The 15,954-nt window shown below is 50.8% G+C and overlaps 1 protein-coding gene across 1 annotated transcript in view; it reads left to right on the plus strand.

The window, feature by feature from the left end:
* The window catches only part of CPLX2 (complexin 2), a 365,342-nt gene that overhangs the window by 193,329 nt on the left and 156,059 nt on the right, over positions 1-15,954 (plus strand). The gene's annotated exons all lie outside the window — the stretch shown is intronic.

Genomic DNA, 15,954 nt, shown 5'->3' on the forward strand with positions numbered 1-15,954 from the left:
TGGTGTGCTCTACTTGCCCTGGGGGAGGCATCAGGTCTCACAATCGGGTGACATGTGTGTGACCTCACAAGGGGCGGGTGTGTGTATGTGGCTGATGAAATTACCTGTGACCCCTGGGGTCCAGGGCGTCACATAACACACAGCCATATAATGCAAAGATTGAGTCAACCTCTCCCTTTTTTAATTGGTTTTAGGTGTTTTCTTTTCATATTGCCCACACCTGTTTCTTGCCACAGCTGCATTTGAATGAGTATCACATGTTTGAGACAAAATTGTTTTCCCCCAATTTTGGAATGGTGGCAACAATTTTGTCTGGCCTATTTTGAGGGTTTTGTGTGAAATTATTTATCCGTTTTTTGTGTTGCTCCAATACACACAGAGAAAAAAAATAGAGTCACAGAGTCATAGAATGGTAGAGTTCAAAGAAAACTCAAGGGCCATTGGTTTCAACCCCCCTGCAAGTGAGAGAGCAGGTTTTCTAAAATCATCCCACCAATATGTTTATCCAGCTTCCGCTTGAAGATTTTCATTGATGGAGAGCTCACTACCTCCCGTGCTAGCCTGTTTCACTCCCTGACTGCCCACACTGGCAGAACTCTTTTCCAATGTCTAATCTGTATCTCCTTCCTTTTAGTTTCGTCCCATTGCTTCTTGTACTTCCTTGTGCTAATGAAAGTAGGGTAGTTCCCTCTGCACTGTGACTACTGTCGCGGGCGGTGGGGCGCTGCGCTCGCTAACGCTCGGGTCCGGCGCTGCTGCTCGGTGGCTCGAGCGGTGGGCCGGACCTGGGGACTCGAGCGGCGCTCCTCGCCTATGAGTGAAAAGGGGGTGGTTTGTTTGCGGATTCAGTCCGTGACGCCACCCACGGATTGTGGTGAAGATGGGCACCACCGCTGCTGGTGACGGGGCTCTCGGGAGCGATGGTAGGAAGCAGCTGGGATGTTGTTTTCCCCCTCCGTGGGTAGGGGTTGGTGGTCCCGGGGCCCGGTGGTGTGATGGGGAGGCTGGATGGCTGGGGTGCAGGGTTTCAGGGACAGCGCGGCGCGGTGCTGGATGGCACGGGTGTACTCACTCAGCAAGAGATGCACAAAGTCTTCGGTAAACCAAACGGCTGGATGGACGGGTCCCGCAGCCGGCTGCAGTGTCTCTCCCCGGACAGGTGATGGCGGCTGTCTTTCCCTGCACCTTTGTGTATTATCTTGACTATGATGGGTCCCCAACGATAGTCCGCTCCCCAGTGTATGGATGCCGGAGGAGCCCGTTTGCCCGCAGGCGCTGGCCCTTGTGTCTCTAGCCTTTGGCGGTAGCTGTATACCCTCACGGTGCAGACGGTTGCCTTCAAACGGATTTTTGGTTGTTAGGAAACCCCTGGGGTTCCTGTCACACTCGGATTTGACTGTTGACGGCAACTCCAAGCCTAGCCGGGGTCCGATGGCCCTGCCTGTGTGTGCTGGCTTCACTTCGCTCCCCGGTCGGTACCGGCGGGCCACCGCCCGACCCCGGTCCTACGGTTCTGCGTCAATCCACCACTCCTGCAGACGGCCACCACCTTCTGCCAACCTTGCTGTCAGTGCCTGGGCCACAAACCCAGACATTCTTCACTTTACTCCTCTCACTTCCACCTCCTGGACTCTTCTACTCCTTTTCCCGCCTCCAGGCCTGTGAACTCCTCGGTGGGTGGGGCCAACTGCTTGGCTCCGCCCCACTTGGTGTGGACATCAGACCCAGGAGGGAGGCAACAAGGATTTTATTTTTGGCTACTGTTACTGTCTAGTGGGAGTGGGTGTGTGTGTGTGTTACCTGTGACGACCTGGCTAGTCCAGGGCGCCACATTCCCCCTTGGTGAAATGCAGACCGTCCGCAGGCTGCCCGTCCATCACCGGTTTTATTTTTCAAAACTGTAAAACATAAATAACATGTAAACATATAAAACATAAGCATTCTTCTGGTCACTTTAAACGTTGCACATGTAAAACTTTTTTAATCACAGACGGATGGATGTCTTCCGCTCTCCCACCCAAGCAACCTAGCCCTGATGCTGCCCCTAAGAAGTGGGCAGCACCCCTTGACCTCAGTCCAGGTTCAGGCTGCCCGAGCGGGAACGGGTACGGTTACTCGCACCCGGCTGTCACTTCAGGGGACCCCACGTCCAGGGGGACCCCTGACCCCTGGAGGATGGCCACCGGTCCTGGTGGTGGCCGGGCCCCAGCCTCCTCTGCTGTGGGCCCTTCCTCCAATCTGCCTCTCCGGAGGCGGCAACGGTTTCCATCCCACAATACTATTTACAAACCCACCAGTTCGTGGGTGGCCTGCTAGTTCTCGGCCATGTTCATGAGGAGTTTCTCATGTGGTTATGGAGGTGAACTTATCAACAGGGACAACTCCAGTCCCAACGGGGATGGTTCTCTTCTCGGACGGTAATCAGGTGATTTTTCGGTTTGATTCATTGTCATTCACTCACATATACAACGGTGCTGGGGGTCCCAACGGGGACAACAGATTGCAACGGTGGACCGCTGCCTATTTCACCTCTTCCTCTGAGGTGGCTTCGCCCTCCGCTGTCAATATTGCAAACATCTGGTGGCAGGCCTGGTGGGAGAGGGCTGCCCGGTATCCGTTTCCACCGCCGCGCGGGACATAGAAAGCTACTGGCGCACTGCCATTGGGAAGACTCTCACCCACTTCCTCGGACTCCGAGACCGGTTCTGTGTCGGCCCCCGGGCCGCTGTCATCTGACTCCAGGGGCTAATGGTGGGACCCGGCAGGACAGCAACAGTTTCTAGCTGGGCCCAGACTTGTGGTTCTCCAGTGACAAGTGACCTGTCATCAGCCGGTGTACGGAGGCCCGCCATCGGTTCTTCCAAGTCAACCGCTCCAGCTATTGGTGGGCTGGTGTCCTCTCGGGCCTCCGGGCCCTGGCGGGGCAACACAGACTCCGTCACCTCCATCGGGGACGGCGGCCTGAACGGGGCTGTATGGGCGGCCAGCATGGGCGATGGAGCGGGCCCTGCTGGGGCCAGGGGTAGACCGAGTCCTTCAGCCACAGCGGCCGGTCCTTCAGGGACACAAAGGCGTGGGTCACTCACCAGCTCCTCTAGCATGGCCTCTATTTCATGCGCCCGCACGACCGCAGCCAGCTCCTCCATCTCAGCGGTCCAGCGATCCAGCAGGTCTCGTACCTCGGCCCGGTTACGACAGCACAGCAGCATCACTTGCGTTTTCAGCCACGCCGCCATCCCGGGGGCAGGCTCTGGAGACTCAGGCCTCTCAGGTGGTGCTGACATGTTGCAAGCTGCTTCCAGGAACTGGGTATCTTTGCAGAGTCCTGGCGTCCCCGCTTTTATTGCCTCGGCTACATTAGGCAGACTTTCACCCGCCCCCCCTTGGTTCTCTTCAGCACTTCTGCTTTGGGGGCGGGGTTTCGCGTTTGTGCCTTCCCTGCTCGGGGAAGACGCTTGAGCGGGAGATTTTCGCGCCAAAGATGGCGGCGCTTCAAATTTTTCATCCGGACACCGCCGGCGGGGACCACAAGGCGCACTTCTACTGGTAAGTAGATCGGTTCAATCCTGTTCATGACGCCAAGTTGTCGCGGGCGGTGCTGCGCTCGCTAACGCTCGGGTCCGGCGCTGCTGCTGCTGCTCGGTGGCTCGAGTGGTGGGCCGGATCTGGAGACTCGAGCGGCGCTCCTCGCCCGTGAGTGAAAAGGGGGTGGTTTGTTTGGGGATTTAGTCTGTGACGCCACACACGGGTTGTGGTGAAGATGGGCACCACCGCTGCTGGTGACGGGGATCCCGGGAGCGATGGTAGGAAGCAGCTGGGATGTTGTTTTCCCCCTCCGTGGGTAGGGGTTGGTGGTCCCGGGGCCCGGTGGTGTGACGGGGAGGCTGGATGGCTGGGGTGCAGGATTGCAGGGACAGCGCGGCGCGGTGCGGGATGGCACGGGTGTACTCACTCAGCAAGAGATACACAAAGTCTCCGGTAAGCCAAACGGCTGGATGGACGGGTCCCGCAGCCAGCTGCAGTGTCTCTCCCCGGACAGGTGATGGCGGCTGTCTTTCCCTGCACCTTTGTGTATTGTCTTGACTACGATGGGTCCCCAATGGTAGTCCGATCCCCGGTGTATGGATGCCAGAGGAGCCCGTTTGCCCGCAGGCGCTGGCCCTTGGGTCTCTAGCCTTTGGCGGTAGCTGTATACCCTCACAGTGCGGACGGTTGCCTTCAAACGGGTCTTTGGTTGTTAGGAAACCCCTGGGGTTCCTGTCACACTCAGATTTGACTGTTGACGGCGACTCCAAGCCTAGTCGGGGTCCGATGGCCCTGCCTGTGTGTGCTGGCTTCACTTCGCTCCCCGGTCGGTACCGGCGGGCCACCGCCCGACCCCAGTCCTACGGTTTCGCGTTGATCCACCACTCCTGCAGACGGCCACCACCGTCTGCCAACCTTGTTGTCAGTGCCTGGGCCACAAACCCAGACACTCTCCACTTTACTCCTCTCACTTCCACCTCCTGGACTGTTCTACTCCTTTTCCCGCCTCCAGGCCTGTGAACTCCTCAGTGGGTGGGGCCAATCGCTTGGCTGCGCCCCACTTGGTGTGGACATCAGACCCTGGAGGGAGGCAACAAGGATTTTATGTTTGGCTACTGTTACTGTCTAGTGGGGGTGGGGGTGTGTGTGTGTTACCTGTGACGACCTGGCTAGTCAAGGGCGCCACACTACCTTTTAGATATTTGTAGACGGCTATTAAATCTCCTCTCAGCCTTCTCTTTTTCAAACTAAACATCCCTAGTTCTTTTAGCTAGTCATCATATGACATGGTTTGCAGACCTTCTACCATCTTGGTGGCTCTTCTATGGACTTGCTCCAATATATCGATATCTTTCTTAAATTGGGGCACCCAGAACTGTAAACAGTATTCCAGGTGTGGTCTGACCAGTGCAGAGTATAGGGGAATAATTACCTCTCTTGATCTAGATTCAATGCTTGTCTTGATACATTCCAGAATGTTGTTCTCCTTTTTAGCTGCAGCACCGCATTGTTGGCTCATGTTTAATCTAGGATCTACTATTATACACAAACCCTTTTCCCCGGTGCAGTTGTCGCGGGCGGGGGCCAGTCCTCCGTCCCGGGGGCCGCTCGGGGAGATCGCGCTTGGATTCCTTGCCTTCTCCTCGGTGGCTCGAGCGGGCCGGACCCGGGGTTCGAGCAGCGCTCCTCGCCCACGAGTGAAAAGGGGGTGGAATTGGACTTTTCGGGATAGATAGAGTTCATGACGCCAAGGCCAGCCGGACCTGGGGCTCGAGCAGCGCTCCTCGCCCATGAGTGAAAAGGGAGGGGAGTTGGATTTTTGGGATGGATGGAGTGTTCTTGATGCCACCCACGGGTTGTGGTGACGGTGGGCACCCCCGCTGCTGGTGACGAGGTTCCCGGGAGCGATGGTGTTGGCCCCTCTGTGGGTAGGGGCTGGTGGTCCCGGGGCCCGGTAGGAGGTGGACTTCCTCAGGATGGGTTTTGACAGGGTGCAGGGTCACGGTGCAGTGCAGCGCCGTGCCGGATGGCAATGGTGTAATCACTCAGACACAGATGGACAGAGTCTCTGGTAAGCCAAACGGCTGGATGGATGGGGCCCGCAGCTGGCTGCAGTGTTCTCCCTGGATGGGTTGTTGGTGGCTGTCGTTCCCTGCACCTGTGTTTTGTGTTTTGACCCCAATGCCTGAGTACCGGGAGTCCGCTCCCTGACGTATATGTGCCGGAGGAGCTCCTTTGCCCGCAGACGCTGGCCCTTTGGATCTCTGGCCCTTAGCGGTGGCACTTATCCGGAACAGTTGGGTTGTTGCCTTCAATCGGGACTTGGGTGGGAATGAACCCCTGAGGTCCAGACCACAATCAGAGAATTTGACTAAAGGTTGGCTTTAAGCCTAGTCGGGGTCTGAGTACCCTGCCTGGTGCTTGGCTCCAATCTGCTACCTGGTTCGGTACCGGCGGGCCACCGCCCGACCCCGGTCCTACGGTTCCGCTGACCTTCGCCAACTCCTGCAGACGGCCACCACCATCTGCCGACCTTGCTGAATATGCCTGGGTTTCGACCCAGACACCAACAGTTTTCACTCCTCACTCACTACAGACCACAACTGGACTGACTACTGTGTTTTTCCCGCCTCCCGGCTGTGAACTCCTCGGTGGGTGGGGCCACCTGCCTGGCTCCGCCCCACCTGGTGTGGACATCAACCCTGGAGGGTGGCAACAAGGGTTTAATGTTTGACTGGTGTGATCTGTCCAGGGAAGGGGGTGTCTGGTGTTGTGTAGTGACCTGTGACCCCTGGGGTCCAGGGCGTTACACTATCACCTAGTTCTATTCCTCGAATACTATATATGGGTTTTTTTACATTTATCTTACCCAGATGTAGGACTTTATATTTAGCCCTTTTAAACACAACACTGTTCTCTTCAGCCCATTGTTCGAGTGTGTCTAGAGCCTTTTGAATATGCTTTCTCTCCTCTCCAGGGTTGGGTACTCCTCCTATCTTCCTTTTTTCTTTAAATATATATTTTCCTGTTTTCTTTTTTCTTTAAATACAGTTAGGTCCAGAAATATTTGGACAGTGACACAATTTTCGCGAGTTGGGCTCTGCATGCCACCACATTGGATTTGAAATGAAACCTCTACAACAGAATTCAAGTGCAGATTGTAACGTTTAATTTGAAGGTTTGAACAAAAATATCTGATAGAAATTGTAGGAATTGTACACATTTCTTTACAAACACTCCACATTTTAGGAGGTCAAAAGTAATTGGACAAATAAACCAAACCCAAACAAAATTTTTTTATTTTCAATATTTTGTTGCGAATCCTTTGGAGGCAATCACTGCCTTAAGTCTGGAACCCATGGACATCACCAAACGCTGCGTTTCCTCCTTCTTAATGCTTTGCCAGGCCTTTACAGCCGCAGCCTTCAGGTCTTGCTTGTTTGTGGGTCTTTCCGTCTTAAGTCTGGATTTGAGCAAGTGAAATGCATGCTCAATTGGGTTAAGATCTGGTGATTGACTTGGCCATTGCAGAATGTTCCACTTTTTTGCCCTCATGAACTCCTGGGTAGCTTTGGCTGTATGCTTGGGGTCATTGTCCATCTGTACTATGAAGCGCCGTCCGATCAACTTTGCGGCATTTGGCTGAATCTGGGCTGAAAGTATATCCCGGTACACTTCAGAATTCATCCGGCTACTCTTGTCTGCTGTTATGTCATCAATAAACACAAGTGACCCAGTGCCATTGAAAGCCATGCATGCCCATGCCATCACGTTGCCTCCACCATGTTTTACAGAGGATATGGTGTGCCTTGGATCATGTGCCGTTCCCTTTCTTCTCCAAACTTTTTTCTTCCCATCATTCTGGTACAGGTTGATCTTTGTCTCATCTGTCCATAGAATACTTTTCCAGAACTGAGCTGGCTTCATGAGGTGTTTTTCAGCAAATTTAACTCTGGCCTTTCTATTTTTGGAATTGATGAATGGTTTGCATATAGATGTGAACCCTTTGTATTTACTTTCATGGAGTCTTCTCTTTACAGTTGACTTAGAGACAGATACACCTACTTCACTGAGAGTGTTCTGGACTTCAGTTGATGTTGTGAACGGGTTCTTCTTCACCAAAGAAAGTATGCGGCGATCATCCACAACTGTTGTCATCCGTGGACGCCCAGGCCTTTTTGAGTTCCCAAGTTCACCAGTCAATTCCTTTTTTCTCAGAATGTACCCGACTGTTGATTTTGCTACTCCAAGCATGTCTGCTATCTCTCTGATGGATTTTTTCTTTTTTTTCAGCCTCAGGATGTTCTGCTTCACCTCAATTGAGAGTTCCTTAGACCGCATGTTGTCTGGTCACAGCAACAGCTTCCAAATGCAAAACCACACACCTGTAATCAACCCCAGACCTTTTAACTACTTAATTGATTACAGGTTAACGAGGGAGACGCCTTCAGAGTTAATTGCAACCCTTAGAGTCCCTTGTCCAATTACTTTTGGTCCCTTGAAAAAGAAGAGGCTATGCATTACAGAGCTATGATTCCTAAACCCTTTCTCCGATTTGGATGTGAAAACTCTCATATTGCAGCTGGGAGTGTGCACTTTCAGCCCATATTATATATATAATTGTATTTCTGAACATGTTTTTGTAAACAGCTAAAATAACAAAACTTGTGTCACTGTCCAAATATTTCTGGACCTAACTGTATATAGAAAATGATAGGTACTGTAAATCATTTACTTTTGAATGCTTTAAACGGGGTTTTGGTTCTCTAGGACCTATATATGAGCCAGATTTGAGTCCAATTGGTCTTGTAGCTTGTCCATAAATTAATATTAACTTTCATATTCCATTTTTTCTCTAACATAATGAGAAATGGTGGGTCATAGACAGCTGAAGCCTAGTGTAAAGCTCTTCAAGGTGCCCAATTTACCTATTTGGCAAATTGGTCAAGCCACTTGGGAATAAATTAATATTTCCTTCATGCTAATTTTTTGGCAAATATATCAATAACAATATGTCTTAGAGAGCTGAAACCTGGTGCAAAACTTTTAGAAGTTCCTGATTTACTTGAGTGGCACATTTGGTGCATATTGGTCTCATTGTTTGGCTATAAATTAATATCAATAAGCTAGTCAAAATATTGGACCTTGACATTTTTTAAATTAGACAAATAATCCATTCGATCATGTTTGTCAGTGACAAAAATAGGTTAAGCTTTGTTCTCAGGATCTAGTGTGTCCCCACCAATAACTGCATCTAAGCATTTCTGGTAATTCTTGAATAATCCTGCACATCGGCTTGCAGAAATTTACGCCTGTCCCTCTGTACTAAATTTGACACTTAAATGTCTGTGGTTTTCTCCCATAAACTTCTCACTTTAGGTTTTTCCACAAGATTTTTATGGGATTATGTTAGGACTTTGACTTGGCAATTCTAGAACATTATTTTTATTCTTCTCTAAGTATTCTTTTGTAGAATTATAAAACACATACAGCTGCACACTGAAATGCTAACTATGAATAAGGGAACTCTGATATTGCATTACTGCTATAGGAATATTTAAAAAAAGAGATAGATATTTAGCTTATGTATTGGCCAATGCATGTGAGCCCAGTCACCAACAGCAAGGTAATCTCTGTATACCGGGAACCTAACTATCTTTTTTTTTTTTTTTTTCAAATATTCCTATAGCAGTAATGCAATACCACAGTTCCCTTATTCATTGTTAGCATTTCAGTGTGCAGCTGTATATGTTTTGTAGTTATGTGTTTTTAGCTAGCACCTATTCACACCTGTTGGCTGTGCGGGTCAGTCTTTTTGTATATTCTTTTGTAGAATGACTTGTGTTCTTTGGGTTGTTAACTTTCTTCATGACGCACATTCATTCTCTGCAGTTTCAGCTAATGGACAGATTTCCAGACATTTTCCTTTATAATTTGCTGATAAAATTGAGAATTCATTGTTCCATCAATGATTAGTGATGAGCGAGCATGCTTGTCACTACTCGGTACTCGCACGAGTATCGCTGTACTCGGGCTGCTCGGCGGGGACCGAGTAATCTCGCGATACTCGTGCTTTACTCGTGGTCTTCATTTCTGCATGTTGGCGCTCTTTTGAGAGCCAGCCCTCATGCAGGGATTGGCTGGCAGACCACTGCAATGCCACAGCCCTGTTAGTTGTGGAATTGCAGTGATTGGCCGGCCTGCACAGCGTCACCGAGCCTTTATATCGGCCGGCGCGCTGTGCTCTGCTCACAGCTATTCTGACAGTGAGTGTAGGGAGAGTGTCGCTGATTCAGGGAAAGCTTTGCGGCCCTTTATAGCTTTTTCAGTTGCAGGGCTGCAAACAGTGTGACCAAAAGTCCTTCTCAGGACTATTCTAGTTGTATACAGGCAGGCAGGGTATAGCCAGGTCGGAGTACAGTAGCAGAGTCCTTCTCAGGACTATTGTTGCTATATACAGGCAGGGTATAGCCAGGTCTGAATACAGGCTAGTGACCAAAAGAGTCCTTGTCAGGACTATTGTAGCAGTATACAGGCAGGCAGGCAGGCAGGGTAGTGGTGACCGTATACCAGCCTTCATATCTGGGGCTGGTGTACACAGTGTAAAACAGTCCAGATAGTGTCTGACTTGTCTGTACTGTAATTGTCGCTCCCCAAAAAAACCTGTTAGTAGGTTATTATTGCGTCCGTGCTTGGTTTTTAAAACCGCACGTGTGTGCCTGTTGGTGGCAGCGTACAGGTGCACTGGTGTGCGTTTACCAAACTATTATATAACGCACAAGTGTAGTGTATAATACACGTCAGTCAGCAGTGGCTGATAGTGTCAGAGTTCTTAATTTTTGCTCCTAAAACCTGTGTTAGGTTATTATTGCGTCCGTGCTTGGTTTTTAAAACCGCACGTGTGTGCCTGTTGGTGGCAGCGTACAGGTGCACTGGTGTGCAATTTCCAGAAACTTTGATATAACGCACAAGTAGTGAATATACACGTCAGTCAGCAGTGGCTGATAGTGTCAGAGTTCTTAATTTTTGCTCCTAAAACCTGTGTTAGGTTATTATTGCGTCCGTGCTTGGTTTTTAAAACCGCACGTGTGTGCCTGTTGGTGGCAGCGTACAGGTGCACTGGTGTGCGTTTACCAAACTATTATATAACGCACAAGTGTAGTGTATAATACACGTCAGTCAGCAGTGGCTGATAGTGTCAGAGTTCTTAATTTTTGCTCCTAAAACCTGTGTTAGGTTATTATTGCGTCCGTGCTTGGTTTTTAAAACCGCACGTGTGTGCCTGTTGGTGGCAGCGTACAGGTGCACTGGTGTGCGTTTACCAAACTATTATATAACGCACAAGTGTAGTGTATAATACACGTCAGTCAGCAGTGGCTGATAGTGTCAGAGTTCTTAATTTTTGCTCCTAAAACCTGTGTTAGGTTATTATTGCGTCCGTGCTTGGTTTTTAAAACCGCACGTGTGTGCCTGTTGGTGGCAGCGTACAGGTGCACTGGTGTGCAATTTCCAGAAACTTTGATATAACGCACAAGTAGTGAATATACACGTCAGCAGTGCACAGCATTGCAAAATGCGCAAGGGCATTGGCAAGGAACAAGGAAGTGGACGTGATGGTGGTGCAGGCAGAGGCCGAGGTCGTGGGCAAGCTCTAATTTCGCCACAACAAAGGGCCACATCTAGTCGCTCGCACGTCCTGTCCCAAATTCTTGGGGACCGCAGCAGTACACCGCTCTTGAACCAAGACCAGTGTCAACAGGTTGTTAGTTGGATAGCGGATAATGCTTCCAGTCAGATTGGCACCACCACAAACACTCTGTCTTCCACACGGTCAAGTGTCAGTAGCCGTGATACTGCACCGCACATTTCTGAACCTGATCCTCCTTCCTACCACCAGGCTGAGTACACGTCCTCCTCGGACATTAATGATCCCACACTTGGACACTCGGAAGAGCTGTTCACGTTTCCATTCACACATTCTGGCCTCTCGCCAGCTCATATTGAAGTGGGTCATGAGGAGATCGTCTGTACAGATAGCCAAATATTTGAGCAGCCACGTTCTCACGAAGTTGGCAACGTGTCTCAACAAGTGGTGGACGATGATGAGACACAATTGTCAGCAAGTCAGGAGGAGGAGCAGGGTGCGGAAGAGGAAGACGACGTGGTGGATGATCCAGTAACTGACCCAACCTGGCAGGAGGATATGCAGAGCGAGGACAGCAGTGCACAGGGGGAGGGAGGCGTAGCATCACAACAGGCAGTAAGAAGCAGGGTGGTGGTCCCAGGCAGAAGTCAGGCAACCGTTCCCCGTAACAACACGACGACACAAGGTGCCTGTACAAATGTTAGGTCTTCACGAGTCTGGCAGTTTTTTAAGTTGGATCCAGATGATTCAAAAAAGGCCATTTGCAACACCTGCCGTGCCAGCATCAGCAGGGGTACCAAAACTAGCAGCCTGACCACCACCAGCATGATCAGGCACATGTCAGCCAAGCACCCGACTTTGTGGGAAGTACAACAGAGTCGAGGAGCAGTGCTTGCTGATGTCACTGCTACGTCTTCGCTGGTTGTGCATGCGAGCCAATCCTCTGTCCATGCTGCCTGCGAACAAGCCTCCTCCACTCCTGCACCTGCAGTTGCCTACGCAGAAAGAACACCATCATCAAGCACGTCCTTGTCCCAGCGCAGCGTTCAGTTATCCATTCAGCAAACCTTTGAACGCAGGCGCAAATACACTGCCAACACCCCACATGCCACAGTTCTAAATGCTAACATTTCGCGACTGCTTGCGCTGGAAATGTTGCCTTTTAGGCTGGTGGAGACAGAAGCATTCCGTGACCTGATGGCGGCAGCTGTCCCACGTTACTCGGTCCCCAGCCGCCACTATTTCTCCCGGTGTGCCGTCCCCGCGTTGCATAACCACGTGTCACAAAACATCACACGTGCCCTGAACAACGCTGTTTCACCCAAAGTCCACCTAACCACAGACACGTGGACAAGTGCTTGTGGGCAAGGCCGCTACATCTCGTTGACGGCACACTGGGTTAATATTGTGGAAGCTGGGACCCAGTCTGAGCGAGGGACGGAACACGTCCTTCCCACACCAAGGTTTGCAGGCCCTACCTCAGTCAGTGTTTCACCCACACTCTACAGCTCCGGAATGTCATGCTCTTCAGCCTCCTCCTCCTCCTGCGCATCCTCATCCACTGTGCCCTCCACACCAGTCACAAGCTGGAAGCACTGCAGCACTGCCTCGGCGAAGCGGCAACAGGCTGTGCTGAAGCTAATCTGCATAGGTGACAAACCCCACAATGCAGAAGAGCTGTGGACAGCTCTGAAACAGCAGGCAGATCACTGGCTCACACCTCTGAACCTAAAGCCAGGAAAGGTCGTTTGTGACAATGGCCGGAACCTGGTGGCGGCTTTGAGGCGAGGCCAGCTGACACATGTTCCATGCGTGGCCCATGTGCTCAACCTCGTGGTTCAGCGGTTTATAAAGTCATACCCAGAGCTGTCTGATCTGCTGGTAAAAGTTCGCCGCCTGTCTGCACATTTTCGAAAGTCACCTACTGCTTCAGCCGGCCTTGCCGGCTTTCAGCGCCGTTTGCATCTTCCGGCTCACAGACTGGTGTGTGATGTCCCCACGCGTTGGAATTCAACTCTGCACATGTTGGTCAGGATATGTGAGCAGAAGAGGGCAGTTGTTGAGTACCTGCATCACCTAAGCCGTCGGGAAATGGGTCAAACTCCACACATAACACCTGAGGAGTGGAGATGGATGTCAGACCTATGTACCATCCTCCAAAACTTTGAGGACTCCACCAAGATGGTGAGTGGTGATGACGCCATTATTAGCGTCACCATACCGCTACTCTGCCTTCTAAAACGGTCCCTTTTGAAAAACAAACATGATGCATTGCAGGCGGAGCGCGATGAGTTGCAGCAAGAAACAGTAGTGGGTGTGGGTGATAACACACAGCCCAGCCTCGTCTCATCACAACGTGCAGTGGAGGACTATGACGAGGAGGAGGATGAAGACATGGAGCAACTCTCCGGCCAAATTGAGGATATGACATGCACACCAGTCATATCCTCGATTCAGCGTGGCTGGCCAGAGGACAGGGTAGATGAGGAGGAGGAGGAGGAGGAGGAGGAGGAGGACAGCATGTTCAGTCATCTTGTTGGTCAGGCTACTGAAGTCCTGGCTGTTAAGAGTCTGGCGCACATGGCTGACTTTATGGTAAGCTGCCTGTCTCGTGACCCTCGCGTTAAGAACATCTTGGCCGACAATCATTACTGGTTGGTAACACTGTTAGACCCACGCTACAAGGAGAACTTTTTGTCTCTTATTCCCGTGGATGAGAGGTCAACCAAAATGCAGCAGTTTCGGAAGGCCATACTCACGGAAGTAGGCAAAGCATTCCCCTCACAAAACGCTAGCGGCATAGGTCAGGAATCAGTGGACAACCGAGGCGTACAGCCGAGAGAGGCACAAGTCCAATCCGCCAGAGGTAGGGGAACAGTCTTTAAGATGTGGGACAGTTTTCTCAGCCCCTCACGTACCACAGCCCCTGAGGTGCGGGGTAGTGCCACAAGAAATCCTAAGTTTGCCCAGATGCTGAAGGAGTACCTTGCAGATCGAACAACTGTACTCCGACATTCCTCTGTGCCTTACAATTATTGGGTATCCAAGCTGGACACGTGGCATGAATTGGCTCTCTACGCCTTGGAAGTCCTGGCCTGCCCTGCTGCTAGCGTTTTGTCAGAGCGTGTTTTTAGTGCCGCAGGTGGAATCATTACAGATAAACGCACCCGCCTGTCAACTGAAAATGCTGACAGGCTGACTCTGATAAAGATGAACAAGGGTTGGATTGGGCCAGACTTCACCACACCACCAGCAAATGAGAGCGGAATTTAAAGTTTGCCATGTACCTCCACTCACCCATGGGTACACTTCTCGACTTTGGATAATCGCTGGACTGCTCCTCCTTCTCCTCATGCGCCATCATGATGACCGTTACAATAGTTAGGTCTTTGTTTCAGGTATACCCCCAGTGGTAAATTTTTTCGCCCATTCTTTGCAGAATGGACATTACAACGACAGGAGACCCGCTCCTTTGCAATGGGAACAATGTTTTGAGGCCCTCATGCACGTCTCTACCCAGGGACAACGTGTAGCCTCCCAATTTTTGGCTGCCCTGCCTAAGGGCTATACTGAAATACACCCACTTCCTTAAAATGGACACTTAATGTTTTGAGGCCCTCATGCACGTCTCTACCCAGGGACAATGTGGAGCCTCCCAATTTTTGGCTGCCCTGGCAAAGGGCTATACTGAAATAGACCCACTTCCTTACAATGGGCACTTCAGGTTTAAAGGCCATCATGCACGTCTCTATCCAGGGACAATGTGGAGCCTCCCAATTTTTGGCTGCCCTGCCTAAGGGCTATACTGAAATACACCCACTTCCTTAAAATGGACACTTAATGTTTTGAGGCCCTCATGCACGTCTCTACCCAGGGACAATGTGGAGCCTCCCAATTTTTGGCTGCCCTGGCAAAGGGCTATACTGAAATAGACCCACTTCCTTACAATGGGCACTTCAGGTTTAAAGGCCATCATGCACGTCTCTATCCAGGGACAATGTGGAGCCTCCCAATTTTTGGCTGCCCTGCCTAAGGGCTATACTGAAATACACCCACTTCCTTAAAATGGACACTTAATGTTTTGAGGCCCTCATGCACGTCTCTACCCAGGGACAATGTGGAGCCTCCCAATTTTTGGCTGCCCTGCCTAAGGGCTATACTGAAATACACCCACTTCCTTAAAATGGACACTTAATGTTTTGAGGCCCTCATGCACGTCTCTACCCAGGGACAATGTGGAGCCTCCCAATTTTTGGCTGCCCTGGCAAAGGGCTATACTGAAATAGACCCACTTCCTTACAATGGGCACTTCAGGTTTAAAGGCCATCATGCACGTCTCTACCCAGGGACAATGTGGAGCCTCCCAATTTTTGGCTGCCCTGGCAAAGGGCTATACTGAAATAGACCCACTTCCTTACAATGGGCACTTCAGGTTTAAAGGCCATCATGCACGTCTCTACCCAGGGACAATGTGGAGCCTCCCAATTTTTGGCTGCCCTGCCTAAGGGCTATACTATAATACACCCACTTCCTGACAATGGACACTTAATGTTTTGAGGCCCTCATGCACGTCTCTACCCAGGGACAATGTGGAGCCTCCCAATTTTTGGCTGCCCTGGCAAAGGGCTATACTGAAATAGACCCACTTCCTTACAATGGGCACTTCAGGTTTAAAGGCCATCATGCACGTCTCTACCCAGGGACAATGTGGAGCCTCCCAATTTTTGGCTGCCCTGCCTAAGGGCTATACTATAATACACCCACTTCCTGACAATGGACACTTA

This window comes from Anomaloglossus baeobatrachus, chromosome 4 (genome assembly GCF_048569485.1).
Source record: "Anomaloglossus baeobatrachus isolate aAnoBae1 chromosome 4, aAnoBae1.hap1, whole genome shotgun sequence".
In the NCBI taxonomy this organism is placed as follows: domain Eukaryota; kingdom Metazoa; phylum Chordata; class Amphibia; order Anura; family Aromobatidae; genus Anomaloglossus; species Anomaloglossus baeobatrachus.